The sequence below is a fragment of the Acanthaster planci genome, linkage group LG10 (genome assembly GCF_054643075.1).
Source record: "Acanthaster planci isolate LZ-2023a linkage group LG10, COTS_SCS, whole genome shotgun sequence".
Taxonomy (NCBI): Eukaryota; Metazoa; Echinodermata; class Asteroidea; order Valvatida; family Acanthasteridae; genus Acanthaster; species Acanthaster planci.
Genome location: NC_141786.1, coordinates 13,390,648 through 13,406,022, shown reverse-complemented (window position 1 = coordinate 13,406,022; position 15,375 = coordinate 13,390,648). Strand labels below are relative to the sequence as shown.

Sequence of the window (15,375 nt, the reverse complement as noted above, 5' to 3'; positions counted from 1 at the left end):
AGTCCAAATTAAAACGTCCAGATTTGTCTTTCTCAACAATGTCAAAGGCTTTTACCTTGCCTTTCCAGAAAGAATTGAAAAAGAAAAATTAGTACAGGTATTATTTTGAAATGAGATTTGCAGTGTAGAGAAATTAGCTGCATAAAGCAGCTTTGGTTTCACAGTGGTTTCATTCCTGAAACACGCTGACGTAAAATCACATCCAGTGAAGGCTTCCGCGAGGCCCGGCTTGCATTTTCTCAAGTATGCTATGTTGGATACGTTGATGAATCTTCTCTTGTATCCCTGACCCACAATCCATAACAATTTTAGTCATGGAGCGTACTTCCGCTCGTTGATTTCCAAGTGTCCCAATCAGAAGCACATCTGTATCTGATGCCCGTACAGTGATGTATCCTGCAGGAGCACTCAGCGCATGGAAAGCGATCAGGGTATCCACTTCGTCGTGGCCACCCTGTAGATGCAGTGGCTTTGTGACACAAACACACCTGCTCTCCTCATCTGCTACATACTGGCAACACTCGCCCTCGTGGGATGCAAACAGGATTTTTCCATTGAAAAAGTTCCAATAATGGTCCTTTCCCCATTCTTCAAGGACTTCTTTTGCGAGCTCATTTTTGAAGAGCCCATTACTCAGCATCCTCTGTCCACTTTGTCGTAGTGCCCCCTCTCAGTTTCCTTCCGCCGTCTTTAATGGAATTGGTAACATATTTGTCAAAGCAAACATACACCTCTGTCCGATGCAAATAGTTGAGAGACCAAGATATTGATGCCAGTGATGCGCCCGTTTGTTTGAGCCAATGTAGTGACGGAGAAGGAGGCCCCCCCGTCATATATCTTCGGGACAGATTGTCATCTGTGATAGGATCCGTCTTCAATTGTCTCCAGCTTGCGTAGCAATGTAGATTTGCCTGTTTTTCAAAGCTGAACCATCACCGTGTGCAAGTGATAACGGGTACTCCGTGATGGGGTGGGCGAGAAAGATGGGAAGGTCAAAATTTCCATTTTTGGCCATCACCGCAATCATAGCGGGCGAAGACATCGTGCAGGCTTTCAGCATTGTTCTTGGCCATTTCAGCAGCTGGCACCTTGGCCTTTTGCACATTTTCTGATGCAAAATTGTTTACTTTTACTTTCTTCACTCTCTTCAAAAATCAATTGCTGTCCCCTGCCTACTCGGACTGAAACTGTGACTCGTTACCTGTTGCCTCGTTGGAGTGTATCCAGCAAGTAGGTCTCAGTAGTCTTGGATGCAGCTCGACCAGTTGCGATGTTCACAAGCAGTCACAAGAAGTTTCTTCTGAAAACAGACTACAAAATTCGTTCAGCTTTTGTCATTCAGTGGCACGGCCATCTTGCTGGTTGTCCTTCCTTATTCGAGATGATTGATTCTGAGCAGCTGCTCTCAGCTCTGTCACTGCACTCTGTGCGATTGTCAGGTACCATCTTGCATGGCACTTTCCGACTTCCCCCGATATCTGAAGCTGCAATCGTTCACTGACTGCTCTACGCCACAGGTCCACTTTCATCCAGAAACATAGCATGGGCTTCTTTGAGTGTAGTGAGCATATAATGCTTCTGTATGTACGTGTCTTTCTGTCCAGAACACATCCATGATGTTGTCCAAACGAAATCAATTACTTTTTCCTTTGACTCATCACATTCTTGGCTTTTTTATGGTTTGGGAAGACAGCCCCACATCAGCAATGAGTGCTTCAACCACTGCTTTTCTTTTCCTGGGAGAATGTTTAAAACCTTGATCACCTTCTGCTTGACTTTTCGCAAGGCTTAAGGTGACCCGAATGGAACATGCACTTAATTCATAACTTGAATTTGACCTGGAGTATGTGCACATTTTGCAGAAGGTGAAGACATCACCTATTTCTTGGTACGGTGTATTGCTACAGCTTTTCAATTTTTCTCTTTCTAAGCTTTTTACACGGAGTCATTCTTGCACTTTTAGCAGAGTTTCTGTCTTTCTCCCGCACTGTTCAACTTTGTCAGGGTCCTGCTTTATATGCTCCCTGTATGCTCACATCTTTTCTTTTGCTGTGAGGGGCATTTTACATGTACCTATGAACTAAGAAAAGATATTTTGACTCAAACTTGTAGATTGAGCACATAGCCTATGCATGTAAATACCCCCCTTCAAAAAGGCTGATATGAATGATGATTATTTTAACAAGCCCTCTTTATATAGGAATTCAAAAATAATTTAAAGTAATTACCTTGAGCTCATTACATTCTTTCACTTGTATAATTGTAAAATTTTTTATGTGGTACTTTTTCAAGCATAGGCCTAAATAGTCAACAAAATCTGTTTACATAATTATTACACCCGGTGCCTTCATAGCATAATAAGTTTTTTAGACTAGAGTACATGTAATAACATCAAATAATATAATGCTGAAATAAACTATAATTATGTTCGAGTACATCAGTGCTGCACATGTCATACATGTACACTGCAAGTAAGCCTGTGTATGTACAGTATGCTTAAGTGACAGTGCAAAAGAATGCATTTTGTAATGAGTATGATCACTGATGCAAGTACTTTTTAAGTAATCAACTTATTGAGATTACCACTTTGAAAAGAAACTGCTCCTTGGGATTTTAATGAATAGAATACTCACCAAATTTGTAGTCTTGTAGATGTATGTGCAATGTATGGAGGGAAGTTACCATGTGCATATGCAAATAAGTCATAAATTGCTGCCTTCTAGTGGAAGATGTAAAACAAAGAAACATAATTGTGATTGCTGCCCTCTTTGACCAAACACAGCCTCAAGACATACATGATTCTGCAATGTAATTCTGTTACCCAATGTAATTCCGTTACCATGTAAATACAATGTAGGAGCAGATTGCCTCAAATGCAACTTGTTTTGAGCTGCTAAGATTCTTTGACAAGAAGCCAGGTCTTTGCGAATTTCAGCGGCATTTTGTACTGTTGCCCACGTTGCTTCGTTATATGTTTCTAACTTCTTCAGCAGTTGACTCCTGACAGATGAAACATCCAGAATATTTAGCAGACCCCTGGTCGACTGATTGTGATGGGTGTGGGTCAATCTTTAAGGCATTTTGCTCAAGCTACATGTTATTACATGGCCATCAGTCTTTTCTGAAAAAAAAAACACACAACTACAAAAATAATAACTTACATGCACAAGGGGAAACACAAAATGCAAGGAGTTTGTGAGAAACACATTGTTTCATTTAAGTCTACCCACTTTAATTTTTTTGTACAGGCAGCTTAGGTTTACGTTCAGCTGGTTTTGTAATAATTATTTAACACATCCTGTTGGCATCCAAAGAGCTAAATTCCCACAATGTACGGGGTATATACAGGTTTCCCAGTTAGCCCCAATTTACATACAAACTAATTTACAACAAAGAGCAAAGCAAGGACCGTCAGATTTAATTAGCCCCATACACTGGTAGTTCAGGAAAAAAGCACAGAAGGATAGACTAATAAAAATACAGGATACAAAGGAATCATGCACAATCATCAAGGAAATGATCATGGAACAATGTTCAATAGAATAGCAAACACAATAATGGAAAGACAGCATGAATTTTTAATTCAGTACTCCTAAGACAACAAAACAGATAAAATATCACAACGTATATTCACAGCATGTCCACACAATGTTAAAAAAAACATTCAGAGTCAGATTGAGTTGGAAAAATGTCAGAAGAAGCCTGGCCCTTTCCGGTTCAACATATGCCACATAAAAGGTCAAATATGACCCAAATGGGGCCATTGTTTTAATTTTTTCAATTGTAATTGCAGACATAAGTGGTCATACTGGACAACATGAGGTAGGTTTCCACATGTGAGCAGTTGTAATCAGCTGATCTAGCTCACTTTTAGGAGTAGGAATGTCTGTTTGAAGTGACGCACCACCAAAAATGTCTGCCAGCTGTGAATATAGCTATATATAGGATCATACTCTACATTTTGCAATAACTTTCACCTGGTTAGCTAAATTGTTGGTACAGTTATCGACGTCTGTCAAACACCCCCGTCACTAAAACTGTCTGACAATAGCACCCCATGGATGCTTGGATCGACATAGGTTTTAGGCAGTTAGCTTATGGGTAGAGTTAGCCAAAATTTTTAGGTCACTAAACTGCCCTTTTCTGTCACCTCCACCACCGCTAAATTAAATTAGCTTCCGGTACAGTTCAGGGTTTGATATAAAATTCTTCTTTTGACCTTCAAAACCATTCATGGCCTTGCTCCAAAATATCTTGTTTGACTTGGTGTATCTTAAAGCTCACTCTTGTTACTCTCTGAAGTCTGTTGGGAAGCTACTATTGGCAAAATGCCACAAACTACTAGGGACTTGTTCATTTGCACAAGCAGCCCACACTCTGGAACCAATTACCACTTGAAATCCAGGTTGTTCTTTGTTTAAAACCCATGAAGACCCATCTTTTTAGAAAAGACATTGTTATTGTAATTGTATTTAATTTATATAATTTTATGAAGGTTTAATTATATTCCTGATTTAGTGTTTTTGAATATTTTCAATATAATATTTTATTTCATTTTGTATTTTTAAATATTTGTAATGCGCATTAGAACATTTATATGGTTTCCGCGCAATATAAATGCATAATATTTACAAATAGGTCATTTGGGAGACATTTTGTGGTAATTTTTTTCAGCATTAGGGAGACATTGGCTTTTAAGGAGACATTTCAGTGTCTCCTTATTGTCAAACTAACACAAGAAGGCCGAATTTTACAGTCAAAATTTTGAGAGATGATAGATTAGGGTCGAAAATGAAAACATACAAAGTTTGGTTCAGATCAGATCAGGGAATATTGAATTATAGGACAGTAAAGTTGGAAAAATGTTGTGCACCTTCTTATTGGAATGTCTCCCTAATGACCATTTGGCGGTCAACGGTATTATTATTATTATTATTAAACCGAACCTCTCATTTCTGGAATCACCAACAGACCATCTTTTAGAAAGATACTTGGACATGCATACATGTATCTCTCCACAGTCAATCTATCCTCTGATTACGAACTGATTGTCCAGTGATGTGACTTGCCCTCTGGCTTGTACTGTGTTCACGAAAACACCACCTTAAAATTCTCCAACTCGTCGTTCGAACGCACCCTTGAAGGAATGCCATACTCTACCGTTGATTTAACATACACCTCAAAAAAAGAGTCTGCCTTGCTGTTATTCATACACTTCAGGTAAGGCATCAGTTGAAAACTACCATCAATAGCTCCGTGGATTATTACCATACCATACCTGTAGTGGAATGTAAGCACTTTAAAAAACCCTTACAGAAAAAAATTTAAAATGGAGGTTGCCATTTAAAACATATGTAGGCGTACAAGCATGTTGTACCAAAGTATGATTAAAGGAACCAGGAAATAGGAATATTTTTGTAAATTTTACTAAAAATCCTTGAAATTGCATCTTTGGGTTTCAATTAACCCGATTTGAATTTTTTTTTCAATTTAAGCCTTATTTGATTTTTTGGGCTTTTCATGCTACTGCTATTTGCATATTCATGAGCAGAACTTATAATGTCATCTAAGGCACTGAATCTCAATGTTGCACTGATTTGTGCACAGAAAATTTCTAGATTTTGTTTAATCACTACTATGGCCGATTTTATTTTCTTTGGCAATTTATTGTTGTGCAAGTATTTGGCAATAATCCAGCAAAAAATTCAAAATTTGAACATAAAACATGCTACTTCAAACAATGTCTTTCTGGATTTACATCAAAGCAAAAGTGCCCTCAGTTGTCCAGAAATGCTTGGTCAACTATTAATGTTTGAAAAAGTGCACTGTCCAGGTCACGTAACTCATAACAGATGTCAAACAGTCTTCATACATGGAAGAAAAGTACAGAGGTACACAAAAAGCGATTATAAGAAAAATTCAATTCCTTGTTCCTTCAAGTTGGTGGGGGACAAAATTCACAATCACATAGGGGATTGTAATGGCCCCTTTGTGCCCAAAATCTGAATACAGCTCTTATGAACCATGTAAATTATTAGCGTTTTTCTTGTCAATCCCGTCAGTTCTCAACATTTCAGAAGGACCATTCTATGAACATGCAATGAGGACCTTACAAGGGATGTGAACTTGATAATTAACAATTTAACAGTGTGATTTTGGCAACAAAACTATATGCTGGATATGGTAACTCCTAAACATACACTGATGCTGGAGGTTGGTTACCAAAATGGAGGTCTTGGGTCTCCCTTTGGAAAAGGTTAAATCTGAAGTACTTTTGGTTAATTTCTCGTCTTTTAAGGGAGAAGTAATGCTCGTGTACCTAGCCATGATTCAGATCCTTCTCATTAATTCAAAGTCTTCTTACAGTACGTTACTAGTTTTGAGGTTTGCATCCATGTGCCAAAGTGGTCAATGCCTATCTGTGTGGTGTTCTTTCAGGATCAACTGACTTCACTCCAGTCCTCTCTATATCTCTTTGAAGAAACAGACCCTGACTGTGTAAAAGTCCTCCCATCATCTGAAAATTGATTTGGACAGATTATCAATTTCTTACTTCAATAAATCGTTGTTGTGCCAGTTGTTCTTTGGCCAATACCATACATTTCACAGAGGGTTCTTGAAGCCAGCAAGTCATTTCTCAGACACTACGGGGTTCTATTCCTCCTAAATTTAATCAATGTTTAATTTAATCCAATGCAGTGCAACGCAAACGCCACAGAGCTATTATATTCAGCTATTATGTGTTGGAGTCTCATGGGAGAATCAATGACCACGGCAAATTACTGTGTACATGCATGTGTACGTGTTTGAGTGGTAGTTGAGGTGGGGTAAAGGGCCAATCACACAGACATCGATAACGATAAAGAAAATGAAAACGAAAAAACAAATTGATTCCCTTTCAAATAATTTAAGCTGGTCACACAACACACGATGACGTGAACAAATTTCCAAAGAAAAGCAAGTTCATATCGTTCAAATCGATTGTAGGGCGATTTTTCTTGGCAAGAAACTTGACCACTCAGAGTTGAGCTTTGGAATCACATCACTTCCCCCCCCGAAAAATGGATGAAAATTGATTATAGAAGTCGAAAAGAACAAAGATTTGTAAAACTAATCCACTCCATTGTTATAGACATAAGTAAAAAGAAAGACATTTGGAGAGAGATTGGAGACAGACTTCAATGCAGTGGTAAGCATGTTTTATCAACACTCCAAAACATTAAATGACATATTTTAGGCGAAGGCCGGTGAGTACAACTGGCACCAGGCCTAGCCTCCCACTACACTAGTCCCACTGCTTTACTAGTCATTTTGCCAGCCAAATCATGTTAGGCCTAAATGCACATCTGCTTCACATGCAGAAATGACTTGTGGATGGTTTTATTGGCCGAGGGGGCTCATTTTACACATACACATGTTCATTTGTCACAAAAGTCTGGCAACATCTGAGCTCTTGGTGTCTCAAGCACACAAATGACTGCGCTTTATGCAATAATGCATACGGCCGTGCACCAACACGACGTGTGGGTATTTTATGAGTATCTGTCGTTCTTTCTTCCATGAAATGGGCAAGATTTGGGCTTAACATAATCCACAGCCCTCTAAAAGTCGTTTTTTTAGGAACAAATCCAAGTAGCCTTAAGACATGTAAGATCTGAAGATTTGCTGTTACCAATACCAGGTAAGGTTACAATTACAAAAATAATGTGCAGCCAGTGTAGCCATACCAGCCATTCTCATACCAGTACTTACTGATGCTGGTGTTGATCAAACGTGACTCTTGCACAAATTTATTATACTTTGTACGGAGCTGATTTCCCTGAAAAAAACACAAGGTGCATCATGTCTCGAAAAAATATTAATATGCTGACGCACTGGAGTTCCTGATCCTACATCTGAAACACAGAGCGTCAGTTCGGTATTTTATCTAGATAGTTCAATATGAGTGGTTAACTTTGCTATTCCCTACCCATCTTCATCCATTCTTTTCTTTTGTTCAAATAATGCTTCTGCTGTTGTGTTTTCTAAAAAGGAACAAGAAATATTCTTTTGATAAGAAAATGATAAAAAGATCTTTCCTGTGGTGGGTATGTTTTCAAATGATGATAAATTTTCTTTTGGGGAGTTGTGCTATCTTAAAAAGATGTATTATTTTTGCAATGTGTAATTAATTAAAACGTTACGTTTGTTATGGATTATTTATTTCTCCAGAACTTCAAGCAATATTCCAAGATAAGGATGAAACTGAGGAAATACATGCTAAAGAGGCAAAAGTATGTACTGCACCAATCAATGTTGTAGAAGAATCTGAAGGAGCTGCATTGCCATCTACAAGCAAACCGTCCAAACCAGTCGAGTCAACTTCATCATTTTTCCCTCCCATGTCAGGTGTATCAACACCGAGGAAGAGGATGAGGGTCAATTCCAGTCTAAAGGTTGACAGGTGCATAGTTGATTACCTCACAAAATCGCAAGTAATGGAGGAGGATGACATTGAGCAGTTTTTCAAAGTGATGGCCCACTCTTTGAGGAAACTTTCCCCCAGCAGAGGAGCTAATGTCAAATTCAAAATTCATGCAGCTGAAGTGGAGGAAGTAAGCAACAAAAGCTTGTGATACGTGAACAAGTTGAATTATTTTGAATTTGATTTCAGGTCTTCTTCATTAAGTTTTCCCAACTTACGAGGGATTCAAAGATGTTTATCTAGGCAGGGTTGGCTATTTAAAACACTTTAATTTAAATCACAAATTTAAACACGGTAATTAATTTGTGCTTGGCTGTTCTGAAATGTGGGTTTAAGAGTAGCTAAGAAGGAATGGACAGGACTAATGCCCAAGCTACAGGTGAGGACATAATCAGCGTTCAGTCTCCCGAGCTGTCTTAAATGTTAGTTTGAGACCAGCTAAGCACGTTTATTAGTATTCATAAATACTTTTTAATCAGACAGTCAAAAAAGTACTCTTCTGTAAGTTAACAAAAAGTAAAAAAAAACTGACATATATGTATATGAACATTGTAAATTCTTGCTGTAGAATGTGCTTTCAAATTGGATGCATATTTTTTTAAACATGTCCTCAGGGATAACTGTATTCATACCCATATTGTATTGGTTCAAAATAAGCAATACTGACTGGTAGGACTTTCAATTTTGATTGTAGGCAGCAATTTCCTTCAGGGTAACGTTTATACATTGTACACAGCAATTTTTTTGTCAAAGTATGCATCAGTTCTAATTTTGACAATTGTTTCTGGAGAGTTTCAAATACAGATTTTTATTGGATGTTTGGGTACAGAAACAAACTCCTTGTGAATGGGGTGTTGGGAGTTGTGGTTTTGTCGAAGAATTTTGAAAATTTTTAGATATACTGAAGATGTAAACCAGGAGTCTGATTTAATTTCAAGCATCTGATTTTTCTTTTTTTATTCAAATATTGCAAACCCTGCTACCTAGTTATTAAACCCAGAGTGCTTTTTCATGTTTTAATGTATTAAATTAACCTTTAATCCTTGAAGTGCTAATTTAAAGATTTGAATTCAAATCAAAATCCTATCCTTGTTCAGTTTAAGAAAAAAATTATTTATAAAGTATCCCCCTTTGAATTTTCAACATTTAGAAAATCTGAAAACTCAACTATTGTATGTTAGTTGTTGAGATATCCCATGTTGTTTAAAAAAGTGTGTTAATTGTTCAACACTGGATGAAAAAATAGAAACCATTTATTGAGAAAACTTACATTAATGTGTCCTTGTCCCTTATTTGATTTCAAATATTTGTAGTTTTGAACTGTAATCATTAATGTGCATGTAAAAAGTTTGATACGAAGTGACAAAGGGTCATTCAATGGAAATATTTAAGAGGAACTATCTAAATCCACTATGTGGAGCATAAGTACTCTTTTTTTTTCTAATTTTGGATTGGGTCGGTCGCACTAGTACCTTGTTGCATGCATCTGGTACTGCTTTAGCAATGTCATGCCTAAGGAAGGAGCTAAGAGGAATTAATATCTTTTGGGGGGCAGGGAAGATGAGTGAAGAGTGCATATTTCCTAGAAGTTTAATATGGTGCCTCTATACTCACCTCAAGCACAGAGCTAGTTTCTCCCTTGCTCTGATTGGGGACCAGGATTGTGTCGTGATTTTTGTGAGATTGGGCTTCACCATCTCCAGAATACTCTCGAATTGAGATTTGGACATCCTAAAGTACTGGAAAAATTTATCTTCACGAGAAGAAAGCTCTCTCATTCTCCAACTTGTTAAATAATAATAGAAAAAAAATCTTCCTTATTGCCGACCATTTTGTCTTCAACGTCTCCATTGCTATGGTTAAAAACTGATCTAACGTAACATCGGTATACCAAAGTCCGTTTCATTGTACGGAGTCCGACCGTTTTCAGACTATTTTTCTTTTTTTACTGTTATTATTATTGAGGCCTGTGTGACCGGCCCTTAAAACACTCACTACATGTCAGGTATGTTTCAGCGGGACATTTAGTTGGTGCACATGCGCCCAAATTGTTTTGTGCCCGTGCCAACTAAAGATAGTTGCCTAGTGATTGCGGTTTTGAGCTGAGAATGTATCGGGTATCATAATCTCTAAACTGTTTTTTTTTTTTTTTTTGCGAATGATTTGAATTTCAGACCTTCCAATTTAATTTGTGAAAGTATAACTTCAAAACGACAAATATCTTTTGTCTTTTTTGGGATTTGATTGGCGATGTCTACTACCAATGTAATTGATAAAGATGTAAAAATAAGGTGGAAAATGACATATTTCTCCAGATTTCCCGAGCCTGCCACCACAAAAACTATATTTGGAAAAACAAAAACAAGACATGGAATGAATCTCATATGGGCAAGAAGTCCTGTTGAAGAGAGCGGTAAGTTTTTATTTTTTACGTGTTTTCAACATGTATAGCGCCCTCCTTACATGTACGTACCGAAACAGAAAAAAATTACCTTTCACAGTATTCAAAATCTCCACAGCAGCACACCACGCCAAAGATACGGGTGCTGCACAATGATGCACAGTAAGTCAATCAAGAGATCATTTGAAATTGCAATATTTAAAGAGACATGGTCATGCTTTGTAGATCTGGAATTAGGAACTGAGTGGCCTAGTCGATGGTGGTACTCAAAGTCCTTGTCCAGTGCATGTTGGTCAGGCAACGCAACAGTTTTTCGGGATATACGGACGCCAGTAATTGTTCCCTACAGTGACCTAGTATTAGCTGGCGGAAAGCAAAAAAATGTCAAGTTCAATTTAGAAGGAAAAAAACCAAGTCGTTTACTTAGAAAAGCACTTGAAAACACACCATGGACGTAGAAATAGATACACATGTACATATTGGTCCGTGTTATGGGTTCTAAGGCTTAACAAAATAAGGACACTCCACAACGACTGCGATGTCTGCCATGTCTATATTGTGCCTGTCTTCCACATCACATTTGAACAGAGGAGGGCGCTATAACTCTTTCCTAGACATCTCCCTCCTTTTTTTTCCAAACATGAACAATTAACAAACTTGGTAAAGCTTACCTTTAACAACTTGCACAAAAGAGAAACAAAAAATCATCTTTCTTTCTTCGTAAACTTGACTTTCTAAAAAAAGAAATAGAACTTTGGAAAAGAAAGAATGTTTCGTCTCCTAACACCTGTAATGATAATAAAGTTAAGTGAACTGCTTTTACTTGGATTAAAACCAAAGGCTTCCACATTTTGATGTACATTTTAAAATGCCTGATTTGACTTAACTGTTATTATGATGCACCTAAGTGTAAGTTTGTATGAGAATGAGAGGTATGGAAATTAAACTAGGTTAAACATTAAAATTGTCCTCTGAAAAACTGAATCACAATGGAAGTGTCTTTTTGTGTGCAATCACTCCTTGTTTGGTGAAAATCTGCATTACAGAATTTAGAGTTCATTGTCACGTTCAAACTACAAAATCCTTGAATCTAGATGGTGGTTTGATGTTGGATCGAGTTCGCGTGGACTTCAAAGAGATCTGTTGGCTGCTTTGGTGGATTTGTCTTGGGTCGGTCTGGATCTGTGGTCGTTTTCACTGGCTTGGCTGGTTCAGATAGGACTGTTGGTTTATCTGTTGGTGGGGTTGAGGTAGAGACTGAGTCTGGCTGGACTGGGGTTGTCGCTGAAGAACTTTTCTCCGACTGTTGAGTTGATGCCCGCAAAGTGCTTTCTGTTACGTCTAAGCACTTGTCCACTGTCTAGCTCTATGAGATAGGAACGGTAACCGTCACTGGCAACACATTTTCCAGGTTGCCATGATGTGGTCTTGCTGGTTGGCTGAATTTTGACTGGTTGTCCAATCTGCAGTTCCGGTAGTGGCTTTGCAGATTTATCATATTGGTGTTTGGCCTTCTGCTTTCGAAGTTGGATATTGTCTGGCACACCTTGGACGATGTTTGGTTTCAGATATGCTTCAGGTGTGTTGGCAACAGTGTTCTCGCCTGTTTAGACATCAATTTCTGCACTGGACTGCTGCCACTGGAATCAGGTGTGTTACGCCAATCTAGAATTGCAAGATGAAGATCTTCTTTAGCTTTGGTCACTTTCTTGATGATGTTCTTGGCAATCTTCACTGCTGACTCTGCTTTGCCATTACTCTGACTGTGGTCTGACATGCTCAAACTCCCATTCTCTGCTGAATTCCTCATAATCCACAGCAATGAACTGAAACCCGTTGCTGGGTATACCAACTCGTGAGAAATGCTTCTTGGTGCACTTGACTATGGTTTCTGATCTGGTGTCATCAAGCTTGTCTAACTCCCAGTAATCGCTGTAGTGGTCAACTGTAATCAGGTAATCAGCATGCCTGTAGTGGAAGAGATCTTGACTGACTATGCTACATGCCCGATTGGGAATTTCATATGACATCATCGGCTCTTTCTGTTACTTGTTCATGAACTCATTACAAGGCTGGCACTGGTTGACCCTGTCTTTGATCTGACTTGTTATCCCTGGCCAGTATAGCACTTCTCTGGCTCTTCGTAGGCACGCTTCTACACCCAGATGGCTTGAATGGATTCTGGTAAGCACCGTGCTGTGCATAGACTTGGGTACAATGACCCTCATCCCTTTGTAGAGAACACCATCCTGAACGGTGATTTCTTCTCTGAAACCAAAGTACTCACGAATGCATGCAGAGCACAGAAATGAAGTCATTTCTGTGCTCTGGCCATCCGTCCAGAACTACATTCTTCAACACTTGAAGAACTGAATCAGACTGTGTGGCCTTCTTGATTTGCAGCTGTGTGCTATCTGTCATGCATAAATAGCTGGATTGGTTGATGACTTCAATCTCTGACTGGAGTTGCTCTTCCTGTCTCAGCTGGAACATCTGATAATTCTGACAAGCAACTCTTATCTGTGCTCTTCAGGGAAGCCCGGCTTAGCATATCAGCGATATACAGCTGGCTTCCTGGCAGGTACTGCACATTCAAGTTGTACTTCTGTAATCTCAGAAGCATGCGTTGGAGCCTCTTGGGAGGTTTATGTATTGGCTTTGTGAAGATTGGCACCAACGGCTTATGGTCGGTGTTCACTTTGACCAGCTCTCTGCCATGCAAATACTGGTCAAATCTCTCACATGAGAAGACTATGGCTAGGCACTCTTTTTCTATCTGTGCATAATTCTGCTCTGCAGAGGTGAGGGACCGGGAGGCAAATGCAACTGGTTGCCCATTCTGAAGAAGAGTTGTTCCAAGCCCTTTCTCTGATGCTTCACACTGTATTGTGACTTCTTCCTTCAAGTCGTAGTACCTGAGTATTGCAGCACTGGCAATCATGTCCTTTATCTGCTGAAAGGACTCTTCCTGTTGTGACTGCCATGTGAAGATTGTACTCTGTCAACTTTCTGACTGGCTCGCTTACATCGGCAAGCCTTGGCAAGTACCGTGATAGGTAGTTGACACATCCTAACAGACGCTGGACTGCTTTCTTGGAGTCTGGTCGCTGCAAGTTTTTTATTGCCTCTACCTTCCTCGGGTCTGGGCGGACTCCTTTTGAGGTCAAAACTTGACCCATGTATGTCACCTCGTCCAGTCGTAGTCTAATCTTCTTTCGGTTGAGTTTCAGGTTTGCTTGACGTGCACGGTGCAGCAGTGTCCTCAAATTTCTGTCATGTTCTGCTACATCACAGCCGTACACTAGAATATCATCAGCGATGACTGCTGTGCCAGGCAGCCCCTGCAATATCTCTATCTGTCGTCGCTGGTATTCTTCTGGTGCTGATGCTATTCCAAACGGCATTCTCAGATAACGGTATCTGCCGAATGGCGTCCAGAAAGTTGTCAGGAAGGAGCTCTCTTCATCAAGTTTGACTTGATGAAATCCTTCCTTTGCATCTAGGACTGTAAAGACCTTTGCATTAGCGAGAGAGGGCAATATCTTGTCAAGTGTTGGCATCGGGTATTTAGGACGTTTGATAGCTTTATTTAGCTCTCGTGGATCTAAGCAAACGCGCATTTTGCCAGGTTTCTCAACAACCACTAGGCTACTGATCCATGCTGTAGGCTCGGAAACTTTTGCTATGATGCCTCGTTTCTCTAGCTCACGTATCTTGTCATACAGCTTATCTTTCATGGCAACCGGAACACGACGTGGTGCATTCTGCACCGGTCGCACAGCAGGATCAATGTCGATGTGGTACTCCCCTGCTAGGCATCCTAACCCTTCAAATACATCACTAAACTCAGACACAATGTCAACCTCTGTCAAGGGCACTGTGTCATGCTGCATGCTATTGAGTGCACTGTCAACATGTACGCTTATGAGGCCCATCTTTGTACATGTCTGTTGTGACAGTAGGGGAGGCTGACTGGAATCAACTATCTTGAAGTTAAGATTCCTCTGGACACCTTTATAGTGACATGTCAGGTCACATTCTCCTTTGACATTGATGACACTGTCATCGTACAATTTCAATCTGGCTGATAACTTTTTCATGTGAGGCTTTTTTGTCTGCTTGACGTCACACAGGGTGTCAAATGACATCACGTTGCAAGTTGCCCCTGTGTCAATCTGGCACTGAATGCTTATCTCGCCAGGCTCTGAACTGAATGTCAGCGGAACCGTAAGCACTTTGTGGCCGCTGCTGATAGCACCAAGTAGTTGCACACCAAAAATAGACTCGTCTGTATCACTTTCTGATGATACTTCTTGCATTACGTGCAATCTTTTCTGTGTTTCTCTCTATCTGCATACTGACTGGAAGTGGTTCATTTTTCCACACTTTCCACATTTCTTTCCATAGGCAGGACATTTCTTCTTGTCCCACTCATGTGAAGATCCACAGTACTTACAAGATTTCAGTGTCTTGGGCTTCTTGGGGTCTTAAGGCTTTGATTTGTTGGCGC

At 39.5% G+C, this 15,375-nt stretch overlaps 1 protein-coding gene across 1 annotated transcript in view; it reads left to right on the top strand.

The window, feature by feature from the left end:
- Nucleotides 1–8,233, top strand: part of LOC110988328 (SID1 transmembrane family member 1-like) — a 203,106-nt gene extending 194,873 nt beyond the window's left edge. Inside the window, exon 23 of the transcript XR_015426620.1 lies at nt 8,212–8,233. The gene's annotated coding sequence lies outside the window, so the exon portion shown is untranslated. The remainder of the gene's footprint in view (nt 1–8,211) is intronic.
- Nucleotides 8,234–15,375: the final 7,142 nt, after the last annotated feature.